Below are 17,472 nucleotides of genomic sequence, written 5' to 3'. Positions count from 1 at the left end.
ATACAGAAAAATCTTTAAATGAGAAGGTGTGTCCAAACTTTTGGTCTATACTGTATGTATTCAGCCCACCTGAGTCAGTACTTTGTAGGACCACCTTTCTCCGCAGTCACTGCTGCAGTCTACAGCGGTCTGTCTCTCCTAGCTTTCTCTGCTGCAGTCTTTTAGACATTTGTGATCAGCAATTTTTTCATCTTGCCACAGATTTTCTGGGATTTGGGTCTGGACTGTGACTGCGCCGTTCACACATAGGGATATGCTCTGATCTAAACCCTCCATTGTAGCTCTGGCCGGATGTTGAGGTTCATTGTCCTGCTGGAAGGTGAACCTACGCCCTGGTCTCAGGTCTCCTGCAGCCTCTAACAGGTTTTCCTCCAGGATTGTCCTGTATTTAGCTCCATCCATCTTCCCATCACTTCTGACCAGTTTCCCTGCCCTGCTGAAGAAAAGCCTCCCCACAGCAGGATGCTGCCACCACCATGTGTGACGGTGGGGATGGTGTTTTTAAGGTGATGTGCAGTGTTAGATTTCCATCACACATAGCATTTTGCATTTAGCCCAAAAACTTCTCCTTTGGTCTCATCTGACCAAGGCCCCTTCCTCCACATGCTCACTGTCCCCTATGTAGCGGTGTCCAAAGAACACCACAAGGCAGGATTCAAGAACGGCACAGCGGACGAGAAGGCGGAAACAAAACTCCGGCTTTATTATGTACAAAGGGATTATATGCCGGGCAGTGAGAATAACAGTATTTACAATGACGATATCAATAACATGAATACAGGAAGAAATAGCTGAAGCGTGTCACAAAGCTATGCTCCAGCTATGGCAATGAAAGCTCAATACAACAGTACACATCAAGTTTCACATACTACTCTACGCTAGTCCCCTATCTGGCTTTCCACTAATCGGGCCACACTGTTACAGTGTCCTATCTAAAGAAAACTACGCTAAACCCTAGCACAGTTCACCACCGGTGAGTCACTCACTGTTGTGCAGATCAGACAAGGATGGCAGCTGCCTTGTTCGTGGCATAACCAAGCAGTATCACGTCACTGGAGACCTTTCCTTTGTATATTGGATCTCCTTCTTCTGCAGGCAAGCAAACCTTGCTTGACTTTCACTGAGGTAAGATGGCTGGTATTCTGTGTTGTGTGTTACCTCAGGTCAGCAGTCTTCAGGGAAAACATTCTTCAAAAAGGGATGGATTTCTCTACTCTTGACCCAGTTCTGACAACAAATCTTGATAAAGTCTGCGCTCTTATCTTTCCAGAGATTTACAGTTTCTTTCTATAGTCTCTCTTTATCAGGAACAGGCAGGAGCCTCTCTGCTACCTCAGACACACAGACACACACACCCGAGGTTCCTCTGCTTCCTAATTCATTTCCCTCTCTCAGCACAGACCAAGAAGCGGGGGCGGGGGGGCGACCAGTCCACAAGCAGAAAACCCAGAGGGGAGCATGGTTACTTAAAGCCACAGTGTATTCAGCGTCTGGTAAGGGCTGATCCCCTACATGCCTCCCCACTTAAAGACGGCTGTCCTCGGCCTCGCTGTATAGCTCTGAAAGCAATAAAGGCTTTATGCAGTGGTATCCATCACAGGAACACTTTCATCACAATACATATGAGTGGACCAAATAATCTAATCAGCATTGTACCTGTCTGGTGGAACCCCTGCATTAGACCTACTGGATCTCCGGAGCTCTTGACTGTCACCCATTGACAGAGCAGCCATAGGACTATCCCCTTCACCTGGAGCCTTTGGTTCCTCCCCTCTGTGAGCTGGCAATGGATCCGTGTCGGGAATGTCAACTCCCTCGGACTAGGGACTTTCCGCGGACTCAAGAACGGTCCACCAGTCTTCAACACAGTCTCTGTCCAGGAAAACTAATCCTGATGAAGGAACAGGAGGAGCAACTCTTGGGACAGATGTAGGATCTTCAGAGTGGCATGGTCATAACATATTCCTATGTAGACTTCTCCGACTAGACTCCTCATTTTCAGCTTGCACTTTGTACACTGGACCATTGGTATACACTCTGTTGATCACTTTGTATGGTTGTACTTCCCAACGTCCGCTCAACTTCCCTTTGGGGCTTTTTCCCGTACCAGCACTCGTTCTACAGGCCAGAGCGGAGCTTCCTGAATTGGCGGTTGGTTGTTGTGCATCTTCTCTTTCAATTTCTGACCTGCTAGCCGGTGGATATACTGAAGTCGTCGCTGATGCTCTTTCACCCAAGAGGTGGTAGATCGTTCAAATAGATCCTTTGGTTGTTCCAGATTTAGCTCAATGATTTCTCAGCTGGGTCTACCAAACAGTAACGTGTATGGGGTATACCCCGTGGTGGTGTGGACCCGATTGTTATAGATCCAGACTAGTTCGGGTACGTAGTCAGGCCAATGCGTCTTCAAATTTTCTTCTAATGTCCTCAACATTTGAAACAGAATCCGGTTGAAGTGTTCACAGGCCCTGTTCCCTTGGGGGTGATATAGGGTTGTCTGGGAACTTTCGATGCCGTACAGTCGGTACAATTCCCCCATCACTTTGCCCTGAAAACACGCTCCTTAGTCTGAAAGAATCCACTTTAGACACCCATAAACCAGGATGAAATCCTGACAGACAGCTCGCGCAGCCAACTCAGCCACCTGGTCCCAAGTCGGGGTAACCACCTAAAACTTGGAGAAGTGGTCGGTTATGACAAGGCAGTACTGTAGACCTCTAGCCGACTTTACCACGAGGAGGTAATCGATGATCAACACTTCAAGTGGTTCTTTGGTCCACATGGTCAGCATGAGTGCCCTCTGTTCTATGCTTTTGGTGAGGTCACACATTCGGCACTGTCGGCACGCTTCTTCAACCGTCTCCTCCAGTCGAGAGCAATATATGTAACGCTGCAGCCACTTGTAAGTCTTCCCCGGGCCGAAGTGAGCCCCAAACTCATGAGCTTCCTTGGCAATTTCTCGTGCCACTCTTCCAGGGACTACTACTTGCCATCTCGCCTCTAAGTCAGCAGGCTGTTGCCACTTGCGATATAGAATGGCCTCTCGAACTTTCAATCTATCCCACTGGCTTATCACGGACTTCGTTTTGAGATCTAGGGCAGCTCTTTCTTCCTTGTCAGGCCATTTTCCTTGGGCTACCCAGATTTTCACTTGCTGCAACCCTGCTTCCTCATCTTGGACCTGAACCCATTCTTCGTTAGTCCTCCCCAGGGACTTGGGTAGAGGTCGAGCCTTCCCACTTGACTGTGCCGCTACTGCGATGGGTGTGAATTTGCAGAAATCTGGGATCTTCTCTTCTTCTAGGTGCTCATCACGGTCCTGACCCGGAGTCTCGAAGGTTACTCCTAACAATCCATCAGTGTTGGTATTCTCTGTGGCAGAACGGTAGCGAATCGAGAAGTCAAATTTTGAGAGATGGGCAACCCAGCGCTGCTCCATGGCCCCCAGTTCTCATTTATTATCCATTCGCACTTGGATCTTGGCTCCCGTCAGGTACTCTGTGAATTTCTCCATCATAGCCCATCTTAGCATGAGGATCTCTAGCCTGAAAGAGCTATAATTGTGAGGGTTATGCTGAGTATCCCTCAAGGCCCTACTGGCATAGGTGATGACTCTTTCATGCTCGTCTTGAATCTGTGAGAGGACTGCTCCTAGTCCATGAAGACTGCCATCCGTGTATAAGAGGAACGGCCGGTCGAAATCTGCGTAAGCCAAGATGGGGGCTGACATTAGGGCATCTTTCAGTGTCTGGAAGGTCTTCTCCTATTTCTGCTCCCGGGGTATGCCCTGGTTCCTTGGTCCCCCAACTCTCCCCCTCAACAGTTCGTGCAGAGGGCCCGCTATTTTTGCATAGTCTTTGATGAACCGCCTGTAGTACCCGGTCAATCCGAGGAAGGCCTTTAGGGCCTAGGTGATGGCCATTGTTGTATCGCAGCTACTTTAGCTTCGGAAGGCAAGACTCCATACTAAGACACGTTGTGGCCGAGGTACTCGATCTCTTTCTTGAAAAGATGACACTTCTCCGGCTTTATCTTCAGGCCATGGGCCTGTAATCGTCCGAGCATCTGCCCAAGTCTGTCTAGATGTTCCTGAAAAGTAGCAGAGTAAACAATGATGTCATCCAGGTAGATCAGAGTAGCTTCAAAGTTTAGGTCACCCAAACACTTCTCCATCAATGACTGGAACATCCCTGGCATGTTGGATAATCCAAACGGCATCCTATTAAATTCAAACAGTCCCATGGGGAGTAGGAACGCTGTCTTCGCCTTGTCCTTTTCCGCCACTGGTAATTGCTATTACCCTATAGCTAAATCCAGAGTAGAGAAGTATTTTGCTTTTCCCAGGGTCATCAAGGACTCTTCAATATGGGGCGAGGGGTATGAGTCTCACAGGGTCCACGCAGAACCGAAGGGTTCCGTCCTTCTTCTTGACAAGCACCACTGGGGCTGCCTATGGGCTTTGACTACTCTGCACCACTCCCGAATCCAACATCTGTTTCAGCAGGGACTTCACCTCTTGGTACAGCTCAGGGGGTATCTGTCGATATCTTTCTCGAATCGGAGGAGTGTCCCCCGTCGGTATCTCATGGGTGATGGCGTCCGTGCAGCAAAAGTCATCCTGATTCTCCCACAGCATTGTTTCTATTGCTTGTATCTGTTCCTAATTGAGAGCTTTCACATCCACCCCCATCTGGGTCAGGAGGGCTCGCCCATTCCATTCTGGAGCCAGTGTCCCCTTTTCTTCGGCCGTGATGGCCAGGGTCCAGACTGCATCATCTATTGGGGCCAGGATCATTTCTCTCGGACTCAACACTTCACTTCGATGTAAGTACACCCTAGCCAGTTCCACTCTTGGGGGTAAATAGACTTCTCTCTGTCCAATATTCATGACCCGGATGGGTCCTCTCCCTTTTTGGACCACTGCCAGTGTACTAGCCACCAGGACATTCTGGTCTATTCCACCTAGGCCCACCGGTTCAATAGCCACCTCCATACCTTCAATGTTGCCGAAAGTTCCCACGGGTAGTGGGAGAATGGTCTCCTAACTAGGAGGGAGGATGAGGGACGCCCTTCCCGGCACTCAGATTATTCCCACAGACTGGTGTATCGGGACGCTCTTCTGTGTCCCACAAACACGGAGCAGCCATTGAAACGCTTTCTGAGTGGGCTTATGCGGGGTAGCCTGTTTCCAATAGCCAGGCCCCCTTTTAGTGAACATTATCTGGTGTAACTACTGCAGGATATTCATTCCCATTATCACCGGTACATCTTCTTTAAATGTCTCAGGGACCAACACGATACCTTTTATTCCACATCTTTCCACATAACCGCAAGTTCATCCACACGACCCCCGTGACTGTGATCAGTTGCTGATTAGCCGTCATCACCCAAATTAGCGTCTCCCGCTCTGGCTTGGCCATCGCCTGAAAATAACGATTGCAACCTGGTATCCACCAAATAGTCCACTGGGATTCCTTTGAACTCGGCTCACAAGATGGGATAGCCTGCAACCAGATGTTCAGAGTTGTGCTGGGTGGTTTGTCCTTCTACCCGTCCTGCAGTATACCTCACTACTGCAGGGGCCGGAAGTTTAACGGCGGCTCTGTATACCCCTGCAAATCACTCCGACACTCTGTAACGAAGTGTTTTTCGCCTCCACATCGCCAGCACTTTGCAACCTGACGTCCCTCTCTTAATCCGCATGCGGGAGGTGCCCTTGATGTCCAACCGGCTGGTCGCAGAGAAGGACGCTAGGGCCTCGGGTAGAATAGCTCAGGCTGGGGAACTGCTGGCGGGTGATATTGAGAGTCTTGGTAACACGGTCAACCCACAGACGTTGTAGGCTGGGGACCGTAAGGGTTCAACAGACCAGCATAGGGAGGTCCAGGTTCAGGAGCTCGATGGTAGGTCTGATAAGGGTCTTCTTGGGCCGAGTATGTTATCTCAGCGGTGGAGCCAGCTCCCATCCTCTTTTCCATTTGTGTCAGTTTTTCTTGCATAATATTCAGGGAACTCTGCAGGTCTTGCACCACCCTGAACAGAATCTCTTCATTCCCTCCACCTCCGACAGTCGTGACGGCCTGAGTACGCACCACTCCGGAGGCACAGCTATCTTCCTTACTTCGGGCCACTGCTTCTGTTAATATTTGTCGGAAACTTAAGGCCGAATTCACTCTTACTCGCTCATGCAGAATCTGTCTCAGGGAAGTACTGCAGAGTCCCAGAATAAATTGTTCTCGTAATATCCGGTCTACAGATCCCATGCCGCCTACTCAGTCTGCCTCTTTGTTTTGTACCTCTGCAAGTAGTTCTTGTAACGATGTGGCGTACTGGGAGACTCCCTCCCCTTCTCGCTGCAACCGATAGAAGAATTTTGCCCGGAGATGCCCCTCACTAGCCGTTTCGCCATATATCTCTTCCAGAAACTTCACCATCTCTTCTAAGGTTGCAAGAAAACATTTCTGCATGCCTCACCCTCCAGGGCAGCCAGAGCGATTTCGGCTTGTAGTTCTGGGCTGACATTATAAATCTTGGCAGCGCTCTGTAACCTCTGTGACCCAGTCTGTTAGCATCATATTTCGACCGTCAAGTTTGGGCAGAACACTAAACAACGTGCTCATAGGGAGGGCCCTTGCAGGGGTTCCACCATTACCTGCGGTACTCACATTAGCCACATTGCTGTCGACCGACATCTCTGTAACTGTACCCTGCTCGCAGCACCACTTGTAGTTGTGTCCAAAGAACACCGCAAGGCAGGATTCAAGTACGGCACAGCAGACGAGAAGGCGGAAAAAAAACTCCGGCTTTATTATGTACAAAGGGATTATATGCCGGGCAGTGAGGATAACAGTATTTACATTGACGATATCAATAACATGAATACAGGAAGAAATAGCTGAAGCGTGTCACAAAGCTATGCTCCAGCTATGGCAATAAAAGCTCAATACTACAGTACACATCAAGTTTCACTTACTATTCTAGGCTAGTCCCCTATCTTGCTTTCCGCTAATCGGGCCACACTGTTACAGTGTCCTATCTAAAGAAAACTACACTAAACCCTAGCACAGTTCACCACCGGTGAGTCACTCACTGTTGTGCAGATCAGACACGGATGGCAGCTGCCTTGTTCGTGGCGTAACCAAGCAGTATCACGTCACTGGAGACCTTTCCTTTGTATAATGGATCTCCTTCTTCTGCAGGCAAGCAAACCTTGTTTGACTTTCACTGAGGTAAGATGGCTGGTATTCTGTGTTGTGTATTACCTCAGGTCAGCAGCCTTCAGGGAAAATGTTCTACAAAAAGGGATGGATTTCTCTACTCTTGACACAGTTCTGACAACAAATCTTGATAAAGTCTGCGCTCTTATCTTTCCAGAGATTTACAGTTTTATAGTCTCTCTCTCTCTTAAAGCCACAGGCTGATCCCCTACACTTACATGGGACTTCTTATGACTTTCAAAATGTCTTTCTTCTTGCCGCTCTTCCATAAAAGGCAGATTTGTGGAGTATACGACTAATAGTTGTCCTGTGGACAGATTCTCCCCCCTGAGCTGTGGATCTCTGCAGCTTCTCCAGTGATCACGGGCCTCTCGGCTGCTTCTCTCATTAGTGCTCTTTAGGTGGCCGGCCATGTCTTGTAGGTTTGCACTTGTGCCATACTCCTTCCATTTTTGAATGATGAATTGCACAGTGCACAGTGAGATGTTCAGAGCTTGGGCTATTTTTTTATGACCTAACCCTGCTTTCCTCTTTTCCACAGCTTTATCCCTGACCTGTCTGATGTGCTCCTTGGTTTCAGGATGCTGTTTGATCGCTAGTGTTCTCACACAAACCTCTGAGGCCTTCACAGAACAGCTGTAGTTACACTGAGAAGAATCACACCCAGGAGGACGCAGTGTACTAATTATGTGACTTCTGGGGGCGATTGGTCACTCAGGATGTTATTTAGGGGCATCAGACTACAGGGGGCTGAATACTAATGCACCTCACAATGTTCTGATTTATATTTATTCAATAATTAGTAAACCTCATATAATTTCCTTTACACATCACTAATACTTGTTACTTTATGATGTATCACAGAAAATCCCAATAAAATACATTTACATTTGTGTTGTAATGTGAAAAAATGTGGATAAGTTCACGGGGTGTGAAGACTTTTTCAAAGCACTGTATATAGCACTCAGCAGAAATGAGTACACTCTCTTTGAAAAGTCAGATTTTAATCAATGTCTCACTGAACACAAGAATAATTTCTAATATTTTGACAATTCTGAGTTTCATAGAGCATTTTTCCCCATGTCATGACAGTGAGGTTATAATATAACTCTCATTACAAAAGCTTCAGTTTTACTCGAATTAGTTATTGCAAAAATTAGTACACCCCCATCAATAACTCCTCCATCTAGTATTGTGTGTGACCTCCATAATGTGTAAGGACGGCGCCGAGTCTTCTCGACCTGGAAGGAACAAGGTGGCGACATATTACAGCGTCCATCTTTCTGCCTCTTCAGAATGAGCTCTAGAACCTGGAGGCCGGATGCAGAGTGGTGACATCTTGTCTCTTCACGACTCCCCACAGGTGTCTGGTTGTCAGGAGACACTTGGTCACTGAATCATTGTCACCTGTTTTTAGTCATAGTATCCTGAGAGAGTTGGAAGGTATTTCAAGATATTATAGTCAGATATTTATTTTGGTTCAGCACTACGTCACTTATTGTCTGCATATCCATGTTTGCTGCGTGCAGCACTTAGGGGGTCTCTATAGAGACAATATATTAGTTCTACTTAATAAAAGTTATGTTTTATGGGGTCTCTTTTGTTAGATGTGCTATTATCCCCATTAATGATGTGCTTTCTGTGATCTCTTTTATCTCATATGCAACCAGGCATTGACTCTCCCCACTCCCTCCACTCAGTGTTAGGGCTCACAGTCATCTGCGAGAAAAACGGACGAGTGCAGTCCGATAAGACATTGGATTGCACTCGGACCAATGTTAATCAATGAGTGACATCTCATCTGCGATTTTTTTTCTCGGCTGAAATTGGGTTGAGAAAAAAAATCGCAGCATGCTGCGTATTGCCGCGTATCTCGGACGAGACTCGCCAATGCAACAATGTATGCGTGAAAAAAATCGCATAGCAGTAGGAACACATCCGATTTTCACGCACTGTCTCTTTAAAAGCTGACAATTCATCAGCCCCATACAGTTAAAACACAGCGGTACCCGACAATTTATAATAGAAAGAATAGATCTACACACATAGAATAGATAGAAAGATGTCAGTCACATCTATCATTAGTACAATGACCCTGCTGATTACTGTACTTGTCATTTTTTGTTAAATTAAAGATTTTATTGAAAAAAAAAATTGGCGTGGGGTTCCCCGTAATTTTATTAACCAGCAAAGGGAAAGCGGATAGCAGGGGCAGATGTTTTTAGCCTGGGAAGGGGGTAATACACATGGAGCTTCCCAGGCTACTAATCTCAGCCCCCAGCTGTATACTTAGCTTTTACTGGCTATTATAATGGGGGACCCCCCCAAAAAAAGCATGTGGGGTCCCCTTATTTTAACAGCTAGCAAAGGCTATACAGACAGCTGGGAACTGTTATTAATACAAAAAGCAAAGCCACACTAAGAAGAATTAAAATTCCCCCAAAAATGCAAGAAAAAAAAATGGCAGGCTGCATAGTACCTGGACGTGACCATCCAGCCTGCCACCCTGCAGAGACACTGAGAAGCGCAGGCATGTTTGCACTCGTCAGTGACTCGCTGTGACGGCATCAACATGAGCTGAGTTCATGTCAAATGAACTCAGTTCAGCTGATTGACATCAGCGTGAGCGTGGGAAAATTCTCACTCTGCATACGCTGACGTCATTTGCCGGCAAGGCGAGCATGAGAACTTTCCCTCACTCGTGGTGACGTCAATGAGGTGAACTGAGTTCCTTTGACATGAACCCCGCTCATCTTGATGTCATCACAGCGAGTCACTGACGAGTGCAAGCATGTCTGTGCTCCTCAATGTCTCTGCTGGATGGCAGGCTGGATGGTCGCATCCAGCTACTATGCAGCCTGCTGTCTAGATGTAGCAGAGCTGGAGCCGTCGTGGGACACTTGGTTTCTGTTCTTCACTTCGGAAAGGTGAGGATGAGGTTGGTTTATTATTTAACTTTTATTACAGGTGACAATGGCTTCAGCTGTAATGGACGTGATGGTAAGTATGGTGTAATTTAGAAGATTAAAGCTGTCTGAATTTATTTCAAATAGAATATTTTATTCTGGGTGATGGTGTCTTTTTTTCACATTTCACTATCACTATGGGGTTAGTAATGGGGCCGTCTTATAGACGCCTCTCCATTACTAACCTGGGCTTGATGTCAGCTGGCATTATAAGCTGACATCAACCCCAACCCTATTACCCCACTGCCACCACTACAGGGCAGTGGGCAGAGCGAGGCTAAGTGCCAGAATTGGTGCATCTTATGAATGCGCCATTTCTGGGGGCGGCTGACGGCTGGTGTTTGTAGCCTCGGAGGGGGCCAATATTCATGGCACCCTTCCTGGGCTATTAATATCAGCCCCCAGCTGTCTGCATAGCCTCTGCTAGCTGTTAAAATAGGGGGACCCCACATGCTTTTTTTTGGGGGGGTCCCCCATTTTAATAGCCATTAAAGGCAAAGTATACAGCTGGGGGCTGATATTAGTAGCCTGGGAAGCTCCATGGGTATTACCCCCTTCCCTGGCTTAAAATGTCCGCCCCAGCAGTCTGCTTAACCTCTGCTAGACTATAAAATTACGGGGGACCCCACGCCAATTTTTTTTTAAATAAAATCTTTAATTTAACAAAAAATGACAAGTACAGTAACCAACAGGGTTACTGTACTAATGATATATGTGACTAACATCTTTCTAACTATTCTATGTGTAGATCTATTCTTTCTATTCTAAATTGTCGTGCACCGATGTATTGTAACTGTATGGTGCTGATGAATTGTCAGCTTTTTAAGAGACTGTAAGTGAAAATCGCATAGCACTCGCATGACACTCGCATAGCACTCGCATAGCACTTGCATAGCACTCGCATGACACTCACATAGCACTCGTATAGCACTCGCATGACACTTGCATGACACTCACATGACACTCGCATAGCACTCGCATGACAGTCGCATAGCACTCGCATGACACTCACATAGCACTTGTATAGCACTCACATAGCACTCGCATGACACTCGCATAGCACTCACATGACACTCACATAGCACTCGCATTACACTCGCATGACACTCACATGACACTCGCATGACACTCGCATGACACTTGCATGACACTCGCATAGCACTCGCATGACACTCACATAGCACTCGCATGACACTCGCATAGCACTCGCATGGCACTCGCAAAGCACTCGCATGACACTCGCATAGCACTTGCATGACACTCGCATAGCACTCGCATGGCACTCGCATGACACTTGCATGACACTCGCATAGCACTCACATAGCACTCGCATGACACTCGCATGACACTCGCATAGCACTCGCATAGAACTCGCATGGCACTCGCATGACACTTGCATGACACTCGCATAGCACTCACATAGCACTCGCTTGACACTCGCATAGCACTCGCATGACTCTCACATAGCACTCGCATGACACTCACATAGCACTCGCATGACACTCACATGACACTCGCATAGCATTCACGTGGCATTCGCATGACACTCACATGACACTCGCATGACACTCGGCCGTTTTTTCGGTCCAAAAAAAAAGAACGTTTTTTTTCAGACATATGGGTATGAGCCCCTACAGTCATCGTGGATTATTAGCTAGTGATGACAGACTTGGATGGATGACAAAGACTTGAAAACCTTGTCACACAAGTATAAACAATGGAGGACATTTGTGGACCCATGTTGTTTTCTCTATAGGTGTTCATCACACAGAGAGCTACAGAAGAGATGGTGAGTGAGGCCTCTGCCAGTGTTGCCGCCATCTGTGTCGTGAGGCTCGGGGGTGGAGGGGGCGCTGGGTGCTCTTATAAGAGCTTCGCTGTAAGGTTTGGTAGTTGTATCGGGACAGGAGGGATGAGAAGGGTGATGAGTGATTGTACGGTCTCCATAATCCACTGGGTGATAATGGTGACAAGATTTCCGCTTATGATATGTAGGGGAGTCCGGTGAAGGGAGGGAATTCTTCATAGTAAAGGAGGATGTGGTCGGAGACTGGGAGAAGAGTAAGGCCGTTTTCTTACATCCATGTTTAATGGTCCAAGTATGGACTGCAATGTATGGACTGCGATGTATGGACTGCGATGTATGGACTGCGATGTATGGACTGCGATGTATGGACTGCGATGTATGGACTGCGATGTATGGACTGCGATGTATGGACTACGATGTATGGACTGCGATGTATGGACAGGCCGCTGGTCTCCTGACCCCATCTCGATAGCCTCATAAGCATACATGAGGCTGTCAAGTTTGGGTTACGGACTTCTGTCCAGTTCATATATCGTACTCCATATTCAGACCATGAAACACGGGGGACGGGACATTTTCCAGCTAATGCTTGGCTAGTCTTCTTTGTTTGGTATAATACTTTTGATCTTGGTAATTGCTCTGTTCGGCTCCGGGACCAACAAAGAAAGGGAGGAAGGTGGGATGTCCCGATGTTTAGTCCCTTCTGCTCTATTGGACCCTTCCGGGGACTTCAGGATCACTGGTCAGTAAGGGGCAGCGAAGGGGGGTCATCAATCGCCACGGCCCGGGAAACGGCCACCACAGTCAGTGACTCCTTCTTTATTTAGTATGGAGTCTACCAATACTTTTGATCCTGGTAATTGTTCTGGTGTTGAACCTTCAGTGGCCCCCACATGTCCTAAGAGGCAAACCTCAGGCTCCAGAGGAATCTGTATATCGTAGCCCTGACCTATTAGATCATCTCAGTCCACAACTCTCTGGTGAGGACACGACCACAACACTTCATTCTACAGATCATCCCGCCACAAGTCCACTGTACACGGAAATAATTAAACAATTGGGGTCCTATATACCGTATGAATAGGGAAAAAGGGACCTTCTGTGTGTAAGGTTTATAGAAACCAAACCTGGAGACTCCAATATATCACCCCATTTATTGGAAGAGATATAGCCCACCACTTCCACGAGGACCACTAAAAATTGCTAACAATGACCGATACATCATAGAGCTCAGGCCATTGGAGTGAACCATATGTTCCAACACATCATTAGCACAAGTATTAAGATAAACGTCTCTCTCTTGGGCCTGAGCCCCATGTAAAACTCTAAAAACATCAGAATGTCGGCGGTCATACTCTTGCCCCCTTTGCTCAAAGGCATGAAAGTGACCCTCCAAGAGCAGCCGGAGCACATACTTCAATCTTTGCCTATCCCAATCTCCAGAATACTCTAGTAGATAGAACTCCCACAAGAAAAAAGACTTACTACAGATGGGAATATATTTGGAGTAGGCCAATATACCCAACCATCTTCCATAAATCCACCATTACTTTATTAAAAAGTAGTAGAGGGGTATCACCTGGATCTCAGTTAATCTATGTGCTTCCAACAATCCTAAAAGCTTTCCTCCAGCAGTGCTCCAGGTGTGCCGAATAGTTGTGGGGAAAATCCAATCTGGCCGAAGATTTCATCCATTATAAATTTATACTTAAAACATACAACTCTGCCCTTCATCTCTCCAAACAAACCTACTTTAACAACCTCATCATCTCACTGCCCAATAATCCTAAACGCCTCTTTGACACTTTTCACTCTCTCCTTAATCAAACAGCACAGGCCCCGACCACCGACCTCAGCGCTGACGATCTGGCCAAATATTTCAAAGAAAAAATGTACCATATCCGACAGGAAATTTTCTCCCAATCCCCTAATGTTATGCCTGCTCTCCCCCGTCACATTGTATCTTGCTCACTTTCTGACTTTGAACCAGTCACGGAAGATGAAGTGATCAGGCTCCTTGCATCTTCTCGCCCTACCACCTGCACCAGTGACCCTATTCCCTCACATCTCCTTCAGTCCCTTTCCCCTGCTGTCACCACTCACCTAACTAAAATATTTAATCTCTCCCTCTCATCTGTTTTTTTCCCTCCTCTTTTAAACACGCCAGCATACAACCATTACTTAAAAAAACATCTCTCAACCAGAACTGCACGGCCAACTACAGACCTGTTTCCAATCTTCCCTTTATCTCTAAACTCCTTGGTCCACTCCTGTCTAATCCGCTATCTCTCAGATAACTCTCTTCCTCTCTTCTTGACCCTTTACAATCTGGTTTCCGCTCTTTACACTCTACTGAAACTGCCCTCACTAAAGTCTCTAATGATTTACTAACAGCTAAATCCAGTGGTCCCTGCTCCCTGCTGATCTCCTGGATCTCTCTGCAGCATTCGACACTGTGGATCATCAGCTCCTCCTCACTATGCTCCGCTCTATCGGCCTCAAGGACACGGTTCTCTCCTGGTTCTCCTCTTATCTCTCTGACCGCTCCTTCTCTGTGTCTTTTGCCGGCTCCTCTTCCTCTCTCCTTCCCCTTACTCTCGGGGTTCCTCAAGGATCAGTCCTAGGCCCCCTTCTTTTCTCCTTATACACCGCTCCTATTGGACAAACAATCAGTAGATTCGGTTTTCAGTACCATCTCTATGCTGATGACACCAATTATACACCTCTGCTCCGGACATCATCCCTGCATTACTACAAAAGACCAGTGATTGTCTTTCTGCTGTGTCTAACACTATGTCCTCCCTCTACCTAAAACTGAATCTGTCAAAAACTGAACTACTCGTCTTTCCTCCCTCCATTAATCTACCTGTGCCCGATATTGCCATCTCCATTTGTGGCTCCACCATTACTCCCCAGCTACAAGCCCGCTGTCTTGGGGTCATTTTTGATTCAGATCTTTCCTTCACTCCTCACATCAGATCACTCGCTCGTTCATGTCATCTACACCTCAAAAACATCTCAAGAATCAGGACTTTTCTCACCTTTGACTCGGCAAAAACTCTTACTGTCGCTCTTATTCATTCTCGTCTGGACTATTGCAACGCTCTACTAATCGGTCTCCCTCTTACTAAACTCTCCCCTCTCCAATCCGTCCTTAATGCAGCAGCCAGGATCATATTCCTCGCCAATAGATCCCTCTGTGTGTAATGACTCTATATAATAGATCGCTCTGTGTGTAATGACTCTATATAATAGATCACTCTGTGTGTAATGACTCTATATAATAGATCCCTCTGTGTGTAATGACTCTATACAATAGATCCCTCTGTGTGTAATGACTCTATATAATAGATCCCTCTGCGTGTAATGACTCTATATAATAGATCCCTCTGTGTGTAATGACTCTATATAATAGATCCCTCTGCGTGTAATGACTCTATATAATAGATCCCTCTGTGTGTAATGACTCTATATAATAGATCCCTCTGCGTGTAATGACTCTATATAATAGATCCCTCTGCGTGTAATGGCTCTATATAATAGATCGCTCTGTGTGTAATTGTAGCACCCTGAGGATTCGGCTGCTACAGGGGTATTGCACCTCACTCCAGAGGTGTGGTATTCCACTCCCGGGTAAGGATGGAGTGTGGGACTGAGCTCAGTAGGCTGCATGCACTACATACATCCCATTTCCGGGGGACAGAACTACGGTACTCCCACCAGTTAAATGTGCAGGTACGAAAGCGTCTGTCCCTGGCTGGAGTGGGAGGGGGGGTGGAGCATCCCAGTAGTGTAGGGGCAGATAGGGGGAGTACTCTGGGTAAAGCTAGGAGCCCATTGGGTGTTAGTCACCTGGGCTCACACATAGAGGGAGTATATAAGGTGGGCACCATCTAGAGACAGGGTCTTTTTAGTCAAGTTCAGCCTGAGGAGAAGCAGAGCAGAGGAGCTCAGCCAGGAGGGCTGACAGGGAGCTATGGCTCCGGCTGGGCCCAGCTCCAGGGCCAAGCATGAAGAAAGAGGAGGAAGAAGGACCCAGAGAGGCAGAGCCAGAGGGAACCCTAAGATCCCAGAATCAGACCAAAAAGGGTGAAGGGTTGGCAGAAAAGGGCACCGGATCCCAAGCTGGCGGAGGCAAAAGTAACCCTTAGCCAGGATCCGGAGGTCGTGGGCAAGCTTTGCCACGACCCTCACCACATCCACCAGGAAGGTACACCAAGAGTAGGGTCAGGAAAGCCAGAGAAGGTTTTGCCATCAGAAGGCCCAAGGGAACCGGACAAAGGTGGATCCCTGGTGGGGACGGCCAGCAGAAAGAGAGAGAGAGAGGGGAGCTCAGGACCACGCTCCGGAACTGCCTGGGGGTTAGCCGAGCCCCGCACCTGGTGGACGCAGCACGGCTCGGGTGGTCACTCAAGGCCAGAGTGACTAAAGCAACATCAGTGAGTAAAAACCCTGAAACTGCATCCCATGTCTCTGTGCCTCCTTACCGCACCATCACAACCTCCATCATCTACTCCTGCTGCCCTGAGGCCATACCCCTCCCGTTGGGGGTTATACCATCCCTGCTGCACCCATACCACCGGCCTCAGCGGACTGTTTTGCAGCGGCGGCCTTGTGACCGCAAATCAACGGGTGGCGTAGTCGACACACATTCTAACATCTACTGCTAATAGACTTGCCGCTTAGTTTGACTCCCTGGGCACGGACCGGGTCACCGCCACGAGACTACTACCCCCATCTGATCCGGCTCCGGGTAAGCCCCCATGCGCGCGATGCCGGACGACACAGAAGGGCCAGGGGCGCGTCATAATGACTCTATATAATAGATCCCTCTGTGTGTAATGACTCTATATTATAGATCCCTCTGTGTGTAATGACTCTATATAATAGATCCCTCTGCGTGTAATGACTTTATATAATAGATCCCTCTGTGTGTAATGACTCTATATAATAGATCCCTCTGTGTGTAATGACTCTATATAATAGATCACTGTGTGTAATGACTCTATATAATAGATCCCTCTGTGTGTAATGACTCTATATAATAGATCCCTCTGCGTGTAATGACTCTATATAATAGATCCCTCTGTGTGTAATGACTCTATATAATAGATCCCTCTGTGTGTAATGACTCTATATAAAAGATCCCTCTGTGTGTAATGACTCTATATAATAGATCGCTCTGTGTGTAATGACTCTATATAATAGATCCCTCTGCGTGTAATGACTCTATATAATAGATCCCTCTGTGTGTAATGACTCTATATTATAGATCCCTCTGTGTGTAATGACTCTATATAATAGATCCCTCTGCGTGTAATGACTTTATATAATAGATCCCTCTGTGTGTAATGACTCTATATAATAGATCCCTCTGTGTGTAATGACTCTATATAATAGATCACTGTGTGTAATGACTCTATATAATAGATCCCTCTGTGTGTAATGACTCTATATAATAGATCCCTCTGCGTGTAATGAC

The sequence above is a fragment of the Phyllobates terribilis genome, unplaced genomic scaffold, assembly GCF_046119375.1.
Source record: "Phyllobates terribilis strain yellow unplaced genomic scaffold, ASM4611937v1 Scaffold_2__4_contigs__length_985480577, whole genome shotgun sequence".
Classification (NCBI taxonomy): Eukaryota; Metazoa; Chordata; class Amphibia; order Anura; family Dendrobatidae; genus Phyllobates; species Phyllobates terribilis.
The sequence above is the reverse complement of the archived record's forward strand: the minus strand, read 5'-3'. Positions refer to the sequence as shown.